The sequence below is a fragment of the Magnolia sinica genome, unplaced genomic scaffold (assembly GCF_029962835.1).
Source record: "Magnolia sinica isolate HGM2019 unplaced genomic scaffold, MsV1 ctg266, whole genome shotgun sequence".
NCBI lineage: Eukaryota > Viridiplantae > Streptophyta > Magnoliopsida > Magnoliales > Magnoliaceae > Magnolia > Magnolia sinica.
In genome coordinates, this window is record NW_026682799.1 from 51837 (window position 1) to 75463 (window position 23627).

Below are 23627 nucleotides of genomic sequence, written 5' to 3' on the forward strand. Positions count from 1 at the left end.
CCGGTTGCATGTTCCAGTGCGAACACACGCATGCACGCACACACACGCGCTCGCGCTCGGGCACAGGCGTGGGCGAGGGCGTGGGCAGTGAGGCAGTGTGGCTGTAGTGGCGCTAGATGGCGCACTTTGCATCTTAACACACCATCCTCCCATCAAATCAGATACAGTTTATAGCTCCATTTTAGAATACTGTTATCATCTCCATCGTCTAAGTCTGCCAGAAGAAATTTATTGCATTAAAACTGTTCCATAGTGGACCTATCATGATTGCTGCACGTTAGATCCAGATAAGGCTTGTCTTATCCTGGGAGCAATTCGCCTGTAACCCATCAGCAGTTGATAAGGGGGCGAATTACGCTTTAAGGACAGTGTATTTTATACGTGATTCAGCTTAGTGATAATTTATTTTTCTATTTTTTATATTTTCGGTGTATCCAAAGGAAATTTTTACAACAATCTTAAAACGTGATTTAATGGACACCGAAAGTGTTGCATCAATCAAACTGATGAATCAGGATCTGATCCGATTGGACCGATTCGATGGTTCAAATTTCACTAGATGGCAGGACAAGCTGAAATTCCTATTGACCGCTCTAAAGATCTTCTATATCCTGGACCCGACTCTCCAGCCTCTGTCTGAAACAAAGGACACTGACACTCCAGAACAGATTGCTGCTAGGATTTACCGACAAGAAGATGAATTGTTGTGTCGTGGCCACATCCTCAATGCTCTCTTTGATCAGTTGTACAATTTGTACATGAGGACCACATCAGCGAAAGAAATTTGAAGCGCGCTGGAATACAAATACAAGGCTGAAGAGGAAGGTACACAAAAATTTCTGATTACTAGGTACTTCGACTTCACGATGGTAGACAATCTACCGCTGCTTGCCCAAATCCAAGAATTACAGCTTATTGTAAATAAAATAAAAGCCATAAAAATTGATCTTCCTGAATCCTTTCAAGTCGGAGATATATTTGCAAAATTGCGAGCTGGAAAGACTACAGGAAGAAACTACTGCATAAATCCGAAGAGTTCACCCTTGAACAAATCCAGAAGCATCTTCGTATTGAAGAAGAATTTCGTAACCGAGACAAAAAGGATGACGCTAATAGTGCATCCTCATCCAAAGTGAATGTAGTAGAAAGGACATCCCAAAATAATATCTATGAAAAAGTTGATTCCCTTAAACCTAACAAAGATTAAGAGAAATTCAAGAAAACCCAAAAGAAGAAAAACGGCAAACCTAAGGGAGCTTTCTATGTCTGCGGCAAGACTGGGCATTTTGCCCGAGTCCGTAGAGACCGAAAAAAGCCTAAGAAAGAGGCTAATGTAGTAGACGATGAAATCGTAGCCATGGTCACAGAAGTGAACCTAGTTCAAGAGAAAATCGCTGGTTAGTGGTATAATACAGGTGCCACAGTCTTTGTATGAAATGATCGATCTGCCTTCAAAACTTATGAAGACGAGACCAATGGTCAGGAGGTACAAATGGGAAATGAAGGACGATCGAAAGTTGTAGGCAAAGGAACTGTGGAATTACTCTTTACCTCTGGAAAGAAGGTAATCCTGACCAACGTATTGCATGTCTCAGACATAAGAAGGAATCTTATCTCAGGGGATCTCTTAAGTAAGCCTGGGATTAGGTTTGTATTTGAATCAGGCAAGTTGATCTTGTCTAAGAATGAGAACTTTGTGGGTAAGGGATACACTTGTAATGGGATGATCAAACTTTCTTTAAATGAAAAGAATTCTTCTACTTACATGATTGAGTCTGTAACACTATGACATGGTAGACTAGCCCATATTGGCTACAGTACCATAAAACTCATGGCTAAGAACGGCCTAATATCATACAATGATAGTGATAAAGATAAATGTGAAGCATGCATATGGTCTCAAATAATCAAGAAACTATTCCCTAGCGTTGAGAGATCATCTCAAATATTAGACTTAGTGCATACTGACATATATGAACTAAATGACGTTCTTACCCATGGAGGTAAAAGGTACTTTATAACGTTTATAGATGATTGTTCGAGATATGTATATATATATATATCTGTTAAAATCCAAAGATGAAGCATTTAATGCATTCAAGATCTATAAAGTTGAAGTAGAAAATCAATTAGATAAAAATATTAAAATCTTTCGTAGTGACCGAAAAGGAGAATATTTCTCTAATGAATTTTCTAACTATTGTGAAGAACACGACCTCATACATCAGTGCACAACACCTTATACACCACAACAAAATGGTGTAGCAGAGAGAAAAAATAGGACGTTAGTAGAAATGGTCAACTTAATGCTAATACAAGCACAGTTGCCATTAAATCTATGGGGAAAAGCACTGTTAGCTGCATGTCATGTTTTAAACTGAATTCCATCTAAAAAAATCAAGACTTCTCCATACGAAATATGGAAAGGAAGAAAACCAAAAATAAGGTATCTTAGAGTGTGGGGGTGTCTTGCATATAGCAGAACTCCGGAACCTAAAAGAACTAAGTTAGGACCAAGAGCTATCAAGTGCGTTCTTATAGGATATGCACAACATAGTAAGACCTATAGACCTGTAAACTTAGATACTAATGTAATCATAGAGTTTAGAGATGTAGAGTTCTTTGAGAATTCTGTATACACGGAGAAAAAGAATGCCGAGATTCAATCTCCTAATGAAACTATAAAAGAAGCACAAATAGAAGAGAAAACTCTTAATAAACCTCGTACGAGTCAAAGATTAAGAGTAGAAAAGAGTCTTGATCCTGCTCAAATTGACTCTCAACGACTCTCTTTTCATCTAGTTGAGGGTGATAGAGAGAATGTGATTAGGAAAATACCTATGGTTTTGACTATAGAAGATGAACCTAAAACCTTTAGTGAAACTATGTCTTCAAGAGACTCCGCCTTTTGAAAAAAAGCCATTAATGATGAAATGGATTCCATAATGTCTAACCAAACATGGGAATTGGTAGATCTACCTCCAGGTTCTAAGCCAATAGCTTGTAAGTGGGTATCTAAGAAAAAATATCACACAAATGGTACAATTTAAACCTTTAAGGCAAGATTAGTTGCTAAGGGTTTCCGACAGAAAGAAGGAATTGATTATTTTGACACTTATTCACCAGTAGCTCGAATAACATCGATTAGGATCTTATTCGCTCTTGCATCCATACATCATCTTGATATCTATCAAATGGACGTGAAGACAGAATTCCTGAATGGTGATTTTGATGAGAAGGTTTACATGGAGCAACCAGAAGGGTTTGTTGTACCAGGAAATGAAAGAAAAGTATGTAGACTAGTTAAGTCTTTGTATGGATTAAAGCAAGTACCAAAACAGTGACATGATAAATTTGATTCTAAAGTTCGGTCTTATGGTTTTGAACACAATATTGCTGATAAATGCATATATTCAAAAGTATGTAATGATTATGTTATAATCATATGCTTGTATGTAGATGATATGTTAATAATCAGTAATAAAATGGAAGGTGTAACTGAAACAAAAAAGTTTCTCTCTTCAGTTTTCAAAATGAAGGATCTTGGACAAGTGTATACCATATTAGGTATCAAAGTTAAAAAATATAGTGGGGATTTTGCATTATCTCAGTCTCATTATATTGAGAAAATAATAAACAAGTTTAATTACTTGAAAATTAAAGAGGCAAAGACCCCGTTTGATCCAAGTATTAAGTTAAAAGAAAACACTGGAAGAGCAGTTGCACAACTAGAATATGCTAGTGCTATAGGTAGTCTTATGTATGCAATGCAATGCACAAGACCGGATATAGCATACGCTGTGAGTAAACTAAGTAGGTTTACGAGTAATCCAAGTATTGAATACTATAAAGCAATTAGTAGAGTTCTAGGTTATCTTAAAGAAACCAAAGAACTAAGGCTATTTTACTCAGAATTTCCAGCAGTGTTGGAAGGATATACCAATGCAAGTTGGATATCGAGTGTAGGGGACAACAAGTCTACTACAGGGTTGATATTCACCCTACGAGGTGCAGCTGTATCTTGGGGATCCAAGAAACAAACTTGTATAACCCACTCAACTATGGAATCTGAGTTCATAGCTTTAGCTGCTACAGGCAAAGAGGCTAAGTGGTTAAGGGATCTTCTTTTAGAAATCTCATTCTATACGAAGCCTATACCAGCTGTTTCACTTCATTATGATAGTGAAGCCACTCTAGCAAGAGCCTATAGCGGTACCTATAATGGGAAGTCCAGACACATAAGTTTGTGATATGACTATGTAAGACAACTGATTCAAGATGCAATCATTGCGATCTCATATGTAAAGTCAAGTAATAACTTGGCTGATCCTTTTACTAAACCTCTAACGAAAGTGGTAGTAAGGACAACATTTAGAGGGATGTGGTTGAAACTCTTTACTTAAAGTTTCACCAGTGAAAGAAACCCAACTCTAAATTAGAAAATCTCTAAATATTAGATTTAATGGGTAAAAACAAATCACTGATAAGTAAAAAGTTTCAGCACTAAATAAATAAAAAACCTCATCTAGAATGATAGTGCTGGCCGTTACAAAAGAGGGATGAGTATTAAAACTCTTAATGAAGTCCAGTCAAACAGGACAAGTGTTTTTAACGGAAACACTGGAAGGATTTCACCTATGTGAACGTAGAAGTGGTGCCGCTTCTCATGAGACTTAGAATTATCTCGGGATCGTTAATAAAACAGGATAAGCACTTGGTTATTAAAAGTGCTAAGCGAGATTATAAAGGAACACCTAACGCATAAACTATTATGTGTGTGGTATTTTCGGTTATATCATAAAGGAATAACTGGTTCAATGCTGCGGCAACCAGAAATTTTAAAATAACTTTAAAATGTTTACACTAAGGAAAGATTCAAATCGCAAGATATCTTTCTTTATGCATAATAACTATTATTATTTTAGCAGAGTTTTCATTGTTTTAAAACCAGTGGGGGATTGTTGAAAATTAGTGGTTTTAAAAATAATAAAAATGAAAATTCAAAATTTTCAAAATTTAAGGAGTTCCCTGCCAAAATACTTTTTAAATTTTTTAAATTAAAAAGTGCGGTGTGTGTGCTTTATCCCACATCGAAAATGCAAAGAATAGTTTTGTGGTTTATATGAGATGTTGAGAAGAGTATTCTTACTTGGAGATTTTTGGAGGAGATGAAACACGGGTTGCGGTGAGAAGCACTGGAACACACGCACGCATGCATGCGCGGGCGCTCTGGCTCGGGCACGGGCGTGGGCAGTGAGGCAGTGTGGCTGTAGTGGTGCTAGATGGCGCACTTTGCACTTAGGGCGGTGTGGATCTGAAAAGTTGAAAATGAGCTTGGGTTTTATAGGTGACTGAGAACGGTTGGATCATAAATCCGAAACATCCAGCCATTTCTATAAACGAATAGCTACCTTAAAAGCCACAACGGTCCGAAAATGGACGGGCTAAGATGATCCAACTGTTAGATCTACAGATCTAATGACCAGAAACGTCTGGGATTAATGGACAACGGCCAGAAATGTTTTTCAAATGTTCTGGACCATTGAATACCACATAGCAACGGGTCTAAACCTGGGCCTATATAAACTGGACCATTCCAGTCCGATTTCATCATCTTAATACACCATCTCTCCCATCAAATCAGATACAGTCCATAGCTCAATTTTATAATACTGTTATCATCTCCATCGTCTAAGTCTGCCAGAAGAAATCTATTGCGTTAAAACTATTCCATAGTGGACCTATCGTGATTGCTGCACGCTGGATCCAGATAAGGCTTGTCTTATCCTGAGAGCAATTCGCCTGTAACCTATCAGCAGTTGATAAGGGGGCGAATCACGCTTTAAGGACAGCGTATTTTATACGTGATTCAGCCTAGTGATAATTTATTTTTCTATTTTTTAGATTTTCAGTGTATCCAAAAGAAATTTTTACAACATAATTTGCATCCAATCGAAATAGTCTATTCATTAGGTGGGTTTAACCTTGGAAATTAACGTCGGTTGTCGCCCACCCAAGGTGAAGAGTTTGTAGGTTTTTTTTTTTTAAAATCTTAATGTCGCCCACCAAGATGTCCGTGAGAAGAAATTCACACAGTCCATCAGCTTTTTCTGATCATGTTAGGTTATGATCTCAAAAGTGAGATTTGAGTTTTCAGTTCATCCTTCAGTTCATCCCACCATTGAAACCGCCATAGAGCCCACCATGGTAGGTCCTAGGATGGATTCAATGGTGGGCATTTTCATCCCCACTGTTTCCAGCAGTGTTGTCGCCTTAACTTTTAGATTTGCCTCATTTTTTGGACTATGTTCTAACATAAGCTGTGGAAACTAATGGACAAGGTTGATTTCTTACAGATTTCTCCATGGACCCCATGTAGCTTCTGTCCAAAGATAAGTAAGATTGAAAATTTAGGTGGCTTGCACCATGGAATCATTCTTAAAACCTTTATATTCATCTGAATTGTATGTTGTGGCCCACTTAAGTTTCTAATGGCCAATTTTTTTTTTAAGTGTCCAATCAATTGATCAGATGCATCTTCTGAATGGACCAGATGACATATACAAAAAGTGGTAGGCTTCACATACAATCTGAAAGGTTCTTAAGTAGGGTGTCCTCATCCCAGCTATACCTCAGTCGTTGCCCACCTGAATTTCCAGTCGGCTCTTTTTTTTTTTTCCTACGAAGAACATTAGGGGCCTCACATGATGAACAGATTAGATAGGATTAAAACATCCGTGATAAACTCTATTGCCGATTTGTAATTTAAGCTTCTCAAAAACCGGTTGCACTTGATTCTCATTGGATCCGCTTCAATATAGAAGAATAAAAAAAGCATTAGTCAATATATGTAAGCGGCCAAATTAGTCTAATTTTCCTCTGCTCGAGCAGAACTGGTCACATACAGCGCGCACATCCCTGTATTATTTTTTTTCTTTTGGTATTTATAACAAAAAAAAAAAAAAAAAACCATACATCCCTTTCTTGCCTAGAACATGCCCGTTCCATGAAACTTCATATCTGCTGGATAGGTGGTTCTCAAATAAAGATCACCAAAGTGGGCATGGAAACCGATTGGCTGGTGTACCACACACCACCGACGTGGCTGGTGTGTTTACGTCACCAAGTTTTGTGGGTCATATCATGAGATATGTTTTATATCTAAACCGTCCATCCATTTGGCGAGCTCGTCTGAGGCTTGAGCTGAAAAAGAAGACAATCCAAAGATCAAGTGGACCACACTTCAAAAAGCAGTAGAGGACTGGATGTCTACCATTGAAATCTTTTTTGGGGTCAGAAGTTTTGGATCAATATGATATTTGTTTTTCCTTTTCATCTAGGTTTGTATGACCTTATGAATACATTGGATGGAAAATAAATGTTATGGTGGGCACACGAATGTTTTAATGGTGACAATCATTGTCCTACTGTCATTTGTGGTGTGGTTGACTTGAGCTTTGGATATGACTCGTTTTTGGGTTCGTGTTCTAAAATGATCTCATGCAAATGGATGAATGGTATGGATATAATAGATAAAACATTGTGAGGCCCGTGTAACTTTGATCTCCTTAAAATTTTTTGTGCAACTCAAAGCCAGAGGAGCGTCAGCGCTCGTCGTACCTATACAAGCCAAATCGGAGGTGTGTGGTACACTGGCCAATCCACTTCCAATCGACATAGTCATCTCATTAGGTGGGCTTCACCATGGAAATTGATGTCATTGTCGCCCACCTAACCAGCTAGTAGAGGTTTTTTGTTTTTTGTTTTTGTTTTTAATGTTAATGGTCAAAGTAGATTTCCTGTAATCATCAAGTGGGCCTTGTAAAAACTAAGGATCCGCCTCAATTATTTCCCTTGGTTCTCTGGCCTACTTAAATCACAAGTTAGTCTAATTTTTCATCCTTGGCATATATGTATATGTATGTATGGATGTATGATAGGTTTCCTCTCATGAGAACTTTTCATGAGGACAAGCTCCGTGGACTTTACCATGAACAGTATCGGGCATTCGCATCATGCACTTATTAGGTCCCCTCTAAGTTATAAAATGTCCTGAAAATCAATCATATTAGAAACTTAGGTGGTCACCTAATCTAAAATTATATAAAATCATGCCTAAAACATCTAAAAGCATTTGATGAGGATCACTTGAGTTTTGAAATGGCTTGAAATTATGTGTGACCCGTTATCCTAATGAATCACACATTAATAGATGGGTTAGATATCTAAACCAACTTAGTGGACCCTATAAATAATCAAATTTTTTTAAATGAGTGACATCCACTCTTAATTATTTTCAAAGGTGTAGCCTCCTTAATTAAGTAATACATTGACATGATTTTAGGTTGAGCTGGGTAGAATCTGACCCGATCCGACGGATCCGACCCAATCCAATCTGATTCGAAGGTCAGGATTGAGTTGGATTGAGTAGGCCCACTCAGATCCGACTGTACATCGAGTCGAGTTCGGATTAGTGGCCAATCCGGATCGATCTGATCAGGGATCCAATCCAATCCAGTCTGGTACCTATATAAGATATTTTTACATTTTTTAAAACTTTTTTACTACTCTCACTTGAACGAAGCCCTAATTCATTCTCTTTCTCTACCCGAACGAGCGGCGCCACACCCACTCATCTCAATCCGCTTCTGCCAGCGCCGAGCTCAGGACAGACCCTGATCCTAGTCCGCTTCCACTCCAACGGTAGTCCACCACAATTTAAAATTAGAGGTGATGCTTCAACCACACAAATGGCATGATTGTACGAAAATCTAGACCATCCAAATTTCTGAGCATGAAAGAGTAGTTTCACTAAGAAGAAGGTACAGTAAGTCTTCGAATTTTGACTTCCTGCATTTCCTTTTACTAATAACCATCCATTTGAAAGGCATCAATTATATGGGAGGAAAGATCTTGCATAGTTTTGTGGCAGACGGGCTCCGTGTAGCACAGACGCCACACACAATCCTAGTCATTTTTTTAGGAATTGGAAATGTCGATAATATTTTAGGCAGCACGTAAAACGTCCAAGCTGTACGGGATTGACCATGTTATATAAGTAAGATCCGAACCGTACCCAATCCGATTTGACTCGGTTTCCCTGATCAAGTCGAACTTGGTTCGGATCAGGCCAACAGTGCACCGGATCGAATCGAGTCAGATGACCTAGACTCGGTCCTGGGTCGGATCGAATTTGAGTCAATTCGGGAAAATTTCGGACCGAGTCGAGTTGGACCCAATCCGATCCGACTCAACTTGATGCCCAGCTCTAATTTTAAGTCCCATGACCCATCATAAAAGGTGTATCTAATTGATGAAGTGGATATACTATACACTCATACACACACGTACATACATACATACATATAAGTATGCTCACCTGCACGCCTTCTTACATAAGCACCCATGCCCACCTCTGCTAGGCACGAAATCTGAACGGTCCATGTGATGTAACACATCATGAAACTTTATGGGCCTAATTTTCGGCCTAATCCAAAACTAGCCATAGCAAAGAGAAATGCAAATCAAAGGAGGAAACTGTTTCCATTTTTCGTGGCCCACCAAAATTTTGTATTAGGATAAAAGTTGGGCTTGTGAAGTTCCATGTGGTGGGCATGTGAAGTTTCAAAGAGTGTCGCATCACATGGACCGTTTAGATTCCGTGCCTAAGACATGTGGGTAAATCTGCGCAAGGGTGTTCACATAATAAGGTGCGCAAGTGAGCACTCCCACTCTGTGTGTGTGTGTGTGTGTGTGTGTGTGTGTGTGTGTGTGTGTGTGTGTAGTGTCGGTCTCCTACGAACTGTACTATATGGAATTTATATGCGAGCCTTCATGTACGCCATGGGATGAGGAGAGCGGCTGAGATTCCACTGCATTGAGAAAGAGAGAGTCTTTGACTCTCTCCTACATTCATTCTACATTCATGCCAAGGGAGGCGGATTAGCTACTGCCAAGTTGAGTAGCGAGACTTGAAGTGACGTCACCAAGTTTTGTGGGCCTACCTTGATGTATTTGTTGTATCCACGCTGTCCATCCAGTTTTAGAGATCATTTTAGGATATGAGAAAAAGAATGAGCATATCGAAAGCTGGAATGGACCCACCACAGAAAACAATAAGGAGAGATTGAAACAGTTTCGACTATTAAAAACTTTTTAGGGGCCATAAAAGTTTTGGATCAAGTTGATCTTTGTTTTTTTCAGTTCATCCAGGTTTGTATGACCTAATTAACAGATTGGATGTCAAATAAACAGTACAGTGGGCCTTAGTAGGATTTTAATGGTGGATATCCAATCACTATTGTTTTCTTGTGGTGTGGTCCATCTTTAAAAATGGATGAAGGGAATGGATAAAAGACATACTTCTTAGTGGGGTCCACATGGCTAGTGGCAGGGAGTAGCCAATCTGTTTCCACTCGTGTGTGGTACAACGTCCGATCCAGATGAAATCGGATTGCATACTGAGTTACTCAGCACGCTCTTATCGTTGGGGCCACAGTGAATGTATTTGGTTTATCCACACCGTCGATCCAATTTTCCAGATCATTATAGTGGTTGAGCCCAAAATTGAAGCATATCCAAAGCTCAAGTGGACCATACAATAGGAAACAATGGGAATAATGATTTCCACCGTTGAAATTTTCTTATGGCCCACAGTGATGTTTATTTGTCATTCAACCCGTTCATAAGATCACAAATACATGGATGAAGGGAAAACTAAAATATCAACTTGATCCCAATTCATACTATTTCCTATGATGTGGTCCACTTAAGATTTTTATAAGTTTAAGTTTTGAACTCATGCAATAAAATTATATGATAAAATGGATGGACAGAGTGGATAAGATAAATAAATCACGGTGGGCCCCACAGATTTTACTTAATATACTTAGGGTACTAAGTTACTGAGCACACAATCCACTTCCAATCTAGACTTCTGGACGTGGTTTGGCTAGTACGCTGCCACTAGCCAAGTGGCTAGTGGTCGGTTCTATGTGGACCCTACAATGATGTATAAGTTTTATCCACACCGTCCATCCATTTTTAAAGATAATTTTATATCTTAATACCAAAAATGAGGTGGATCTAAATCTCAGGTGGACCACACCATGGAAAAGAAATTTGATTGAAAGTCCACTACTAAAAACCTCCTAGGCCTCTGTAATGGTCATTTGACATCTAACCTATTGATTAGGTCATATAAATTTGGAAGAAGTGAAAAAATATATATCAGCTTGATCCAAAACTTTTGTGGCCCCAAGAAGTTTTTAATGGTGGGCGTTCAATCAACACTTTGCGGTCCACTCGAGATTTGGATCAACCTCATTTTTAGGCTCATACCATAAAATGATATAAAAGAATGGGTGGACTGAATGGATGAAACACACATATCATAGTGGGGCTCACAGAGCATCGACCACTAGCCATTGGCTAGCCGGTTACCGGCCAATCCGTTCCCGATTTCCTGTCAAAGCCTTTCGCATGATCAAGTTCCTACACTAGAACATAGGTGGGGTGCACCGTGATGTTTTTGAGAAATCTATCCCATTCATCCATTTTTTTAGATCATGTTAGGACATGGGGTAAAAAATGAGCTGGATCCAAGACTCAAGTGTACTGAAAACATGAGGATTGAATGTCCGTGGTTTAAATATTCATGGGGCCACATAAGTTTTGAATCAAGATAATATTTTTGTTTTTAGTTATCTCAGTAGAAATGATGTTATGAACGGTGCGGATGTTATGTAAACATTACTGTTGACCTCGCAGGGCTACTAATGACATGTAAACATTACTTTCCACCTCGCAGAGCCCTGCCCATCCGGGCGGGGGTAGGACGCAATCCCTGTCCAAAATTGATTGGTTGAGTAGACTTGCTATTGAAGTGACGTCACCTAATTATGTGGGCCTCACTATGATGTATGTGTTGTATCCACACTGTCCATCCATTTGTAGAGATTATTTTATGGCATGAGCCAAAGAATGAATCAGATCAAAAGCTTGAGTGGATCCCACCACAGAAAATAGTGGAGAGAGTAACGTTCACCATTAAAAACTTTTAAGGGCCACAAAAGTTTTTCGATCAAGCTGATATTAGAGTTTTCCCTTCTTTAATGTCTAAGTAACTTATGAGCAGGTTAGATCTTAAATAAAGATCAGAGTGGACCATAGGAAGGTTTCAACGGTGGGTGTCTCTCTCCCTGTTGTTTTCTGTGGTGGGTGTCTCTCTCCCATTGGGTAGGAATACTGGGCCTATAGTTAGGAGCCCGTCAGATAGCCCAAACCAGACCCATTTCAAATATCAAGGGCATTTTGGTCAAATATCATGCTTGATGGGTCACACTTTATGAACAGCCCAGATCTTATATAAAAGTGTATGGGTCACACTTTATGAACAGCCCAGATCTTATATTAAAGTGGGTCTAGATTTAAAGCCCGTCCAAGCCCAAGACCAGGCCCAACTGGCTGGCTACCCATGCACATCTTAGTATTTGGACTTGTGGGCATCAACATCTGGACCGTTCATTAGGTACAGCCCATTCTTTATAGGCTACCTTGAAAATCAGACTATGCTCCAAACCGTCCAGTAAGTGCATGCGAAAATGGATGGACTAGGTAGTTTCTAGAAGAAGGGTCCAATCACAGATGTCCAATACCATCCGATTGCTATAATATTTCTCAGCAACAGAAGAAATGATCGTTTGGACCTGATAGACGGTCCAGATAGGTGATGTGAATGCCAACAATCCAAATACAGCTATGTGCACCGGGTCAATGTTGCAGTCTTGCGAAGAATCGAGAAGATTCATCCCGTGGGGCTCATTGTAAGCATGCTCCAACTGGAAAATAAGAGCGGTCCACATGATACGAGTGGCCCACTCATCATGTGGACCATACAGGTTGTGCCGATTTGAGCATGACCCTCGTCATGTGGACCACACGTGTTTGGCAAATAAGAACCGTGGGTCATTTTTTCCCAGCCATCGGGTTATCCAAACGTTGGTCCGCTTGATAAGTTGTATGGCCAGAGTTTTGGACCAGGCCCCTCTACCTGATGAATGTACTCTGATTAGGTACTGTTAGGGTAGTGGAATTTGACTGTAGGTCAAATTGATAATGAAATAAGCCTGCAAATCATGTTTGAAAGTTGTTGAATATATATTCGGTTGGACTTGTTTTTCACAGTAGCCTGTTGTTGAGGGTCAAATATTGCATATCAGACTCAGTTGTTGCATAGATTTATACGCATGATACCGCTTATTGGCCTGATTAATCATGTTTGTAATGCAGAGTGTATGTACGAGCTTGGACCGAAAAGGGTGCTTAAAGCATGGACTTAACGCTCTAATGACACCAAAGCATGGGACGGACCCTATGAGACCAAGATCGATAGATTTGCACGCCAGGGATCTAAGAAAATCGAGGAATTGAAGCTCAAGCGGCCTGAAAAGTGTACAGAATGCAAGATCATAAGGTTCCCACCATCCAATTAGTTCGAGACTCTATACGTGGCCTGAAGACCATAAATGAACCGTACACATAAAATTTCATCCATTGGATCGCTGTGGAATTGGCCCAACAGACATATCAGCCCATAAAACCATTGATTTTGGGCCCGCCCGCTATCCAGATGTACTTGAAAATTGGTCCCAACGCGTTAACTGAGCTGACAATACGGATGGACGGAGTGGATTTCTCACAAACATCTCAGTGGACTCCGCATGTACATCGCGTGTACATAGTGCACCGCTGCCCGCGCCGCACCGGACGGTCAGCCCGGTCAAAGACGGGCTGACCCGTCTTCTTCTTCCGCATCAACAGCGGACGGATGCTGTCCGTCCGTTTTTCATTAGTGGGCCCCATCCGTCATAGGTATTGGAAATCAGAACCGTCCATATGCTCGGCGAGGTGACCAAAACCATCGCCTAGCTTTCTTTTTTGTCCCATGCACACACACACAGGTACAGTGCATGTAAAGGCAGGATAGACGGTGCAACGAAGAAATCCGTGGGCCACACCAAGTTTGATCCGAAACCAGCTATTCCCACCTGGTTTTTCATTCTTCATTCAATGGACGGCTTGGATTTCCCAGAAAAACAGTGAAGTGGGCCCCACCACGTGTTAGCGCGTGCCCTGTTACGGGCGTTCGTGAAAGCCGGACGCCGTCCGACTTTCGCGGCGGGTTGTACGCCCTTGGGGGCGGTCGGACGGCTAATCTGAACCGTTCATCATGTAGGTGGGCCAAAAATCTCTCAGAGGACGCTGTCCTTCTGGAAAGAAAGCAAGGAAGAAGAAGAATGGCAACGCTGAACTCCGGACTGCGTAAGGTATTCCGCAGCAGAGGACTTGCGTTCCAGGCTGCGGAGGGATTGTTTCCGCAGCCTAACCCTTTCAGGACTCCACAGCAGCGCCAGAGGGAGTTTTTTTTTTCATCTTTAAAAGGAAGGAAAACGGAGAGAAAAAGGGGTGCTCGGTTTTGGTTTTAAACAGGAGAGAGGAGAGGTGTTCTTTGAAGGAGTTTTGGCTGCTGGTGCTCGGTCGTGGGTCTGGAGGTGGTTTGGTGCTAGGTGGCTGGAGGCTGCGGACGAGCAGGGTTGCAGGACGTGGCTGGTCTTTAGCTGGCACATGTGAAAGAGAGAGAGCACAGGAGCTGGCTCGTTTTTGGCTTTGACGAAGGAAGAGAAACGGAGGAAGAAGACAGGGAGCTACGGTTAGGATTCAAGGAAGAAAAAAACTGGAGAGAGAGAGCACAGAAGCAGCAGGTGGGATTCCTGCTAGACGTGGCTGGAGAAAACAGAAGGAGAAAAGGCTGAGGAGATAGGAAGAAAGAGGTTTTCCTTTTTCTTTTTCTTTTATTTTATTTCTTTCCTTTAATGTTTTTTTTCCTTCTTCTTCTTTTTAATTGGAATTTAACCCATATCATGCTCGGCTAAACCTCTTAGCTAGGGCTAAGAGGTGAAGCCTGTAGCGAGATGGGAGACTATTTCCTGCTTTTCATGAACTGAACTTGGTTTTGAGTTGATTATTAAAAGAATATTTACTCAGTCTTTAATGGTCTGTTGTGACTGAAATTACAGTGGGTTTGCAATGGCTTTGAATATCTTTTTTTCTCTTTTGATGTTTATGACGTCAGGAGGCCCTGTTGTTCACCATCGTCTCCTGGGCATGGTTGGATGATAGTACTCTTCCTAACTTTCATGTACTTTCGATTGGTTGGCAATTAGTTTAATCCCGTTATTTACTTTGTCTCCTGGGCATGGTAGGATGATGGAATCCATTCTAATTCATATACCTTTCATCTCTTGAAAACCAGATCAAGTAAGTTCAGTTTGAATCCTTAATGCAGGCATAAGATCTCTCTGATCTCTACAAGTGGATCTTCTGAATCCCTAGTTTCCTTCCTCTGAATTCCTTAAAGTTTTAGATAATTATTCCACAATTATTTCTTAAATTCTATTTTGTTTAGATCGCATCTTAGTCTAGTTCTAGTTCTACTTGGTTTCAGATAACGTACAGGTATCAGTCCCTGTGGATTCGACCTCGGTCTTACCGAGTTTATTACTACATCACAACCCTACACTTGGGGAGTGAACACCTGTTATCCAATCAAATCCTGTCATGCCTTGTCAGTACCTACGTAAGTACGGACAAGTGCATCTCCTAATCTACTTTGCATGTTGTGCCGCCTGACTAAGCAGAGGCTAGATGTGATGAAATTTGATTAGACGACCGTTTGTTATTAAAGATCAGGCAAATCAGGCCTACTCATGTACGTACTCAACCAAATAACTTTCATACATGCTTTGTATGGCCCATCTCTTCTACGGAAGTGGATTGGATATTGCCATGGTCTATCTGGCTGTCCATACATGCATGATGTGGTGGGGTTTGATTGGCGGACATGCCTCTATTTAGAGGTAGGGTTCACACAAATTACGTTTGAAAGTTATTCCATCAAGTATGTACTCAAGTGGGCCCACCTCTAACAGTGACTTATGGCCAATCAAATCCCACCACCACATGCCTTGTCAACATCGATACAGGTGAGGTAATACCCAATCTTCATCCCTCTTATAGTGGCCTACCGTCCAACAAAATCCTATTGTATCGTGCTTGTGCTAAGCTTGGTATAGGCACATAAGTAACCAATTTGAATCCCTTCCAAACATGCCTTGCATTACCCCATATCTAATAGTGGCCTGGAGCCAACCAAATCCCACTACATCATGGTAGAGGGAGCTCGGTCCAAGCAAGGGCAATATCCAATTCATGTCTTGATGAATATATCACATCTCCGACAAGTCTGCAAAGTTGAAATGTCTACCATAGAATCATTACGTGTTGCTATCAAGCTCCATGTGGGTGTAACTTTCATTAGATCTACTCTGTTTGTGGAGCTCAAAAATTATAATAGGTTGTTTAGGAACCTAGCTTTGAATGTATTTATATGTAAATAGATTTCTCATATGAACTTTTTATGTTCGGCGTTGAGGTTTTTGGAGATAATGAAATAGGAGGTATTTGAAATACAAGTTTTATAGTATTTTGGAATCTCACCTTTTTATTATGAGTCGGGTGTAATTAGAGTTAAAGAATTTTTTTAGCTTGCTTTTTAAAATGATAAGAGTCGCATTTTTGACAAATGTATTGCCAGGCCATTAATCTGCCATGCACATGGCATTGATAACCTAAAATAGTCCAATTATCAGCTACAACAAATAAAATCACATGAAAGAATGATCCAAAATGTCCAATATTAGCCATTTAATTGGATAGTTAAAAAATAAAAATAAAAAATCGAGTCACTCATTTGTGGCCCACTTGAAGCTCGGAATTTTGTCAATTTTGGTTAAAGTATATATTTCAATGGATTTATTACAATCATTCCATCAAATATCACATAATTACATTAATTTGAAATATTAAAACTGATTTAATTGATCAAATTCAATTTCCTATAAATATAGTAACCAATTTTATTTACAACAATTACAAACATCCAAATACAATCTTTTATTTTATTTTATTTTATTTTATTCAAGTGCATTTCAATTATAAGCTGTCAAACACAATTAAAGATTTAAATCAACTCAGTTCCAATGTAATTGTGGTTTGGATTCCAATGCATTCTAAACACAAAGGGTGAATCCAAAACTAATCAGGTAGACTACAATAAGAGGAAAACTTGCAATGGAGGCCAATAGTTTTATATAGGGACCACCAGGGCATTTATATTCCATCCAATCCATTAACTCGACGTGACTCAGCAGGATGAAAGCATTCCCTCCAAAATCATGCTATTCCTAAACTTAGGTGAGCCATGCCAGGTGAATTTAGATTTTAGGTATAACATCTGTTGTTTCTTTTGGAGTGGCCACCTGCATATTACATCTTTTTGTGATCAAAGACAAACAAGGGGTATTGTACCTGACCAGTATGTGGGCCCATCATGGACAGATCATATCCCAAAATGACACATCAAGAAATCCATATGAACCAGTGGCTATCAAATGGGTAGTCAAAACTAAATGATCCATGGTCTAAATTCAGCTATGGCCCACACACTTGATGAGGGTACACACTACTAAAATCCATGAACCCATTAGGCCAATTCATCTTGACCGGGTTAACTCACCAGGAAACCCACTAGTGAGTTGCAATTGTGGGGTGGTTGGCCCAGGCACGAGCGTTGCTTGGCTCTAAACCAGAATTAGACCTATTAGCTTGACCTATGGGCTTGATCAACTTTTGGACTATGCTTGGCTCAAGTTATTTTTGAGCGACCAAACCTTACTTCGTATATAAGAAACAATGGTCATTGAATGCTCACTATTAAAAACTTCATAGGGTCCACCATGATGTATGATTGCTATTTGTTGATGCTAAAATCTGGCTCATCCTTTACTAAACTCTGAGTATTTGGACCGAACCTTGTATCTTGCACAAGGGGAAGACAAAGGAGACCCTAGCTAGAGTAGGGGACCCTCCGATGTCAAAGTCAGGATAGGAATCTGGGCCTAAGTGGAGTAGATTAAGCTTAGGGGGTGATATGTTGCGTACATTTTTCTGTCGTTATGTCCTCTATTTATACCTTTGGGTTGAGATAAACGTGTCCGTCAATATCGGCACGATCTCTGCTATCAAGCAAGAGCCACGCCCGCTCTGATATCGGCCGTTACCTTGAGATCATGCACCAGACGACTCTCTAGACATGCTTTATTGGAGTTAATCCTTCAGTGTAATCCTTGACCACGTTCCCATCCGGGCCGAGCCTTGCTCACAACCATCTAAGCTCACGAGCGAGCTGATCCTGGTCAGGGCCAACAGGTCGGATGGGTAAAGGCTTCTTCCAAGTTTCAGGTCGGTGTCAAAGCTCTACAAAAGAATATGAAATCGAGTCAGTTTGGATGCTATCAGTCCGAAGCTTTGCTCGTCGACTTCTCTAAGTTGATCTTGGTAGTGTTCGGCTCAGATTTTCCCATAGCACTATTCATATATGTTGTTGAGATCACACACTTGAATGAAGGGAAAACACAAACATGAACTTGATTCAAAACTTTTGTGGCCTAAAAATAATAATGATCTTTTACTACAATTTCTTGCATGTGTGGCCCACCCGAGACTTGGATCTACTTCATTTTTCGGCCCATGTTATAAATAATCTGGCGAAATAGATAAACAACATAGATATACGATGCATACATTGAGGCATCCCCCATGGTGAGAATCCCATCTGCATCAGTAGATCCGGGGTCGTAGATAAGTTGCCTCCTATTATAAAATTAGGCCTGCCTTTGCACATGTCTATTTAGAAGTCAATTTAAACTAAGAGCCACCCTGAGTAATTGAAAATATTAGCCATGATGCAACTTTTGTGTAGCATGTGAAATATGCTTGGAAGCCATATGCTTATGCAAAATCCCCTAGGTTAAATCGTTCAAAAGCAGCCCATCCCCATAAAACACCCACCATCAAAATAGCTTTGGGTTGAAAAGTGAAAAGACATGATTCCGCTCCACTTGAAATTAATGCAATCAAAGGAGCACAAAATCTCAGAAAATGTCTTGTTTTCTAATTACAAAAGTAATTAATTGGAAATGTGTAATGTTTATTTACCTTTGTAATTGTGAGATGACATCACTTATATTTAACCACAATGATTATATTCTACTATTGTTTGTTCCACGAGAATATTACTCAAAAATGATAATTTTGTAGTATAGAAATGCAATAGTTACATTTCTCTTTACCTATTTAGTTTACAAATGTATTTAACTATTGATTTTTATATTGTAATTCTCCCTTAAACAAACATCCAGAAACCTAATGATGGTACATTCACAGTAAATTACACTAGAAACTAAAAAACAAGACAAGCTTATTATAAATAGCTTGAACAATTTTGTCAAAACTCAACATAAATTGTGAAGCAGTCATCGTCGAGTTGTACAATTGAGCCATTGTTGATGGGCTCAAATACTCACAACCCACCATGAATGGTTGAATGCACAATACCATGGGCCTTGGTAGGCCTATCATGCACAAGAAAATTAAAGATAACATCTCTATCTGAAACTGATGATGCAGAAATCTGATTAGCCTTCCCTGGACCTTTGTGTACTTGCACAAGAGACAAACAAAAGAGACCGTAGCTAGTACAGTGGACCCTCCGATGCCTAAGTCAAGTAAGGAATCCGGGTCTAGTTGAGTAATGAGTTTTAGGCTAGAGATTGCACATACCTTTCACCATTAGAGACGCTCTTATTTATAGTTGAGAATAGGCAGTGGAGTAGGAGGGATCTCCTTATTTGGTAATTCGTAGTAGGATTCGGATCCTACTGTAAGTTGTAAGGATCTTCCTAAATTCTCGACTAAGATTTTGGGCAGATCTGTGTTGTGGTGGGTTTCCTAGATTTTTGGCTAGGATCTCGAACGAACATAGTTGAGATCAGGTCGACTTTGGTAGAGTGCGAGTTTCGCTGAACTGGGATATGAGGGTGTACATGGAGTCAAACAGAGTCAAGCTGGCCTCAACTCGGCTCGGCTCAGCTCGGTCACCAGGCACACCCAGCTCGAACTCGGCTCGGCTCGGTGATCGAGCCAGCATCTCCAGCTCGACTCGACTCGGCTCAGCTCGGTCAACAATCGGACTAGTTCGAGCCTGTTTCGAGCTTTCGGGTTGGTTTCCTAGATTGGCACCAAGAACTGTAGAATAACAACAATGCAGAGGAATGTATTTCTTGCAGATTCTGGTTTATACCATGTTAAATCAACACAAATGCAGAAAAAATAACAAAAAATGGAATACATTTATTACAACTTGTTCAAAAGGAAAGAGTTAACACCTGAGCAAACTGCAAATCTGCAATTGATGAAGTGTTTGAAGAATTATACCTAGAGAGGAAACTCAAGCTGTAAGTTTGACAAAAGATTAAAATAAATAAAAACTTCAACATTAAACTCGAGTTGTAAGTTCTATTCGGGCAAGGGCGACCGGGGTTGCGGCTTACCGGTGGTTGGACTCGGACTCTCAAGTTGAGGCAGGGGCAGGGGTGACCTGGTAAGGGAGTTGCCGCCGGACAGTCGATGTGGTGACTAGACATGGGAGTTAGGGTTTAGGAAAATGGCCGGACAGCGAGGTGAGCACCTGAGAGAGGAGGGAGAGAGTAGAGAGAGAGAGAGAGAGAGAGAGAGAGAGAGAGAGAGAGAGAGAGAGATGAGTTAGGGTTTAGGAAAATGGCCAAATGGGTTAGCTGATTAGGGTTCGTGCGGGCAGCCGTGTAGATAAGGGAGGGAGTTTTTTTTTTTTTTTTTTTTAAGGGTATATATACCCTGCACCAAGTTGAGCCAATTCAAACCGAGTCGAGCCGGATTCGATCCGAGTCGAGTCGAGCTAGGGCAAGCTCGAACTTGGCTCGAACTCGTTTTCGAGCTCCAAAAATCAGCTCAACTCGATTTAAACTCAACCTCAATCTGAGTTGAGGTGAGCTTTTTCGAGTTGAGTCGAGTGAGCCAATCGAGCTGGCTTGGTTCGTGTACGCCCCTAGTGGGATATGCCGACCTGTCTTCTTTGGTGAGTGGTCGGTTACTTAGGTCGGGGTATAAGACCAAGCCCAACCTTGAACTTGTGCTGAGCTCGTCCCTGTGCTTAAGTGCACTGGGGTGGAGATTGAGCTCGGGGTCAGACAGATAGTGGTCTTGGCTTGTCGTAGTTAAAATTGGTTGACCCCAACTCATCCACGAGGGCAAGTGAACCATGTCTTAGTAGATTTCTCGAGGGAAGTTGCTCTCCTGTCTTAAGTTATCCTAGTCAATCTATTTTTACCCATAACAGAAACCTTCTTTTCATTAACTAATTGAAATGATAATATTGAAAGACAACCTGAATAGGTGGCCCCACAAAATATACCCATATGATCACATCTCTGATTCTATGGGTAAGATAACCTTAGATTATGATCAATAACTTAGATCATTTAAGGATGGAATAAATGGACAATGGATATATGAAATTCTCTATTCTTTTCTTTTAAGGAATCATTTTAAGTACCTGAATAGCACAAAGGATCCTCTTTTTATAGAGTGAGAGATCTAGAAGTTCGGAGAAGGAAAGGATACATTCATCTCATCAAATATTGCTTTCTCATTCAAACAAAATAAAAATCAAAATTTAACATTAAATTTAAATTTGATTTTCTTAATATTGAAAGATAATCCTTAAAAATAAAGTATAAAAAGAATTACGGAAGGAAACTTGTGTGGGCTGACCCACTAATGATTTCTCACAAGTGGCTTTGAATGCAAAGTGTTTAGGTCTTAAAAGTTAGGGTTGTCAATGGACTAGGGACCCATTTGACTTTAGTCCAGATATGCTTTGAGCTGAGCTTGGGGTGAATTACTAGGACTTGAGCTTAAAATTTAAGCCTCTTGAAGCTCGGTGGAAAGTGAACTTGACTTTATCTTTTAAGTTACTATAGTGTAGGTTGGGTATGCCTATTAGAACTATACAAGAGTCGAATTGAGTTGAGCTTGGCACAGCTCGACTCAGTCCTCGAGCCTAACTGGCTATCTTGGCTCGGTTCGGTCAGCAGTTCGGGCCAGTTCGAGTCGAGTTCGAGCCTGTGAGGCATTTTCTCAAACATATGGAGTGCATCTTCAATTTCTCACAGTATGTAAAACACATCAGCAATTTACAGGTATTTCATTCAACACTCAGTAGGCAACATCAAAATTAAGATACAATGGTATTTGTTTCATATCCATAATACCTTCCTCGCCACCAACCGACACTTCATTGAGTCATTTCATCAAACACTTGGTGAGCAACATTAATATCAAAATAAACAAGTCACCAAACCGGTTCGATTCGAATTCAATTCGAGTTGAGGTTCAATTCGAGTTAATTCGAGCTTGGATAAGCTTGAACTCGGCTCGAAATTTTTTCTAGCTCCAAAAATTAGCTCGACTTAGCTCGAACTTAGTTTCGAACCAAGTTGAATCGAGCTTTTTTGAGTTGAGTCTAGTTGAGTTGAGCGAGTATTCCCACAAAGCACCAACTAGTAGTGATATAGTTATTGGCTAACGTTGCTAGTCAAACTTAAATGGATCCATTGAGGTGTGTGGAATCCTAAATTATGAAGCCCATTGTTATGTATTCTTCTTATATCCACATCATTCATCTATGTTGAAAACTCATTTCAGAACATGATACAAAAAATAAGAATACTTGAATCTCATGTGGATCATAGTATTGGAAATAGTAGTAATTGACCATTAAAAACTTCTCGTGGGCACCAAAGCTTTTGGATCAAGATGATATTTGCTTGGTATCTTCGTCCAAGTCTTTGTTACCTTATTAATGGAAGCAAACTACGTACCGAGTAAATTCTCTAAGGCTCATCACTGTTGGCCCCGCAGTTTGGCATCCGAAACGGCCTCGCCAAACAGCCCCGTTCCGCACTTACGCAGAAGTTAAAAAATGAAGGAGAGGAAAAAATAAAAAAGAAAAACGAACGAGGGATCGGGCTTGCTTACCTTGCCAGAGCAGAGAGAGAGGGAAGGAGACGCTAAGAGAGAGAGACAGGGGGGGATGGGGACGCTTATAATTTTATTGATTAGAACAAAATTTCGGTCTCAAAACTTGGAGAAGAGACCTGGTGAGAAGACTGGGCATTTGAAGAATTTGAATGGCAATGGGAGAGTGATAAAGCAAATTGAATTCACTGAGAGAAACATGAGCGGCAACCAAGCTGCATGACAATGACGGCATTTATAATGGGTGTTGTGAGATGCAGCCAGTGACAGTTTTCTCAGCTTTAGATATCAGCTGTCTTTTCCCAGCAGAGAAACATGAATAGGCCACCTTTACAGACTTAACAGGACTAAGTGCAAGTTAGCAAGTCATCGACCACATCTGTTGTACTACCAAGATGTCGGCAACACATTATACTAAACTCTCTTTGATTTTCACCAAAAAAAAAAAAAAAAAAATCAAATAAGCTTCAGAATACATGTTGTTGTGTTAATCTAAATTCCCTTCACCTTGCTGCAACAATGAAGATTGACAAAGCTAGATTTTGAATGAAAATTTCATCACAATGTATATGCACCTATGAATGCAATGCTGA

The 23627-nt window shown here is 40.1% G+C and overlaps 2 protein-coding genes across 5 annotated transcripts in view; both read right to left on the bottom strand.

The window, feature by feature from the left end:
* Positions 1 to 23627, bottom strand: part of LOC131236183 (disease resistance protein At4g27190-like) — a 96901-nt gene that overhangs the window by 48777 nt on the left and 24497 nt on the right. The window lies entirely within an intron of this gene.
* The window catches only part of LOC131236185 (disease resistance protein SUMM2-like), a 33765-nt gene that overhangs the window by 8127 nt on the left and 2011 nt on the right, over positions 1 to 23627 (bottom strand). The window lies entirely within an intron of this gene.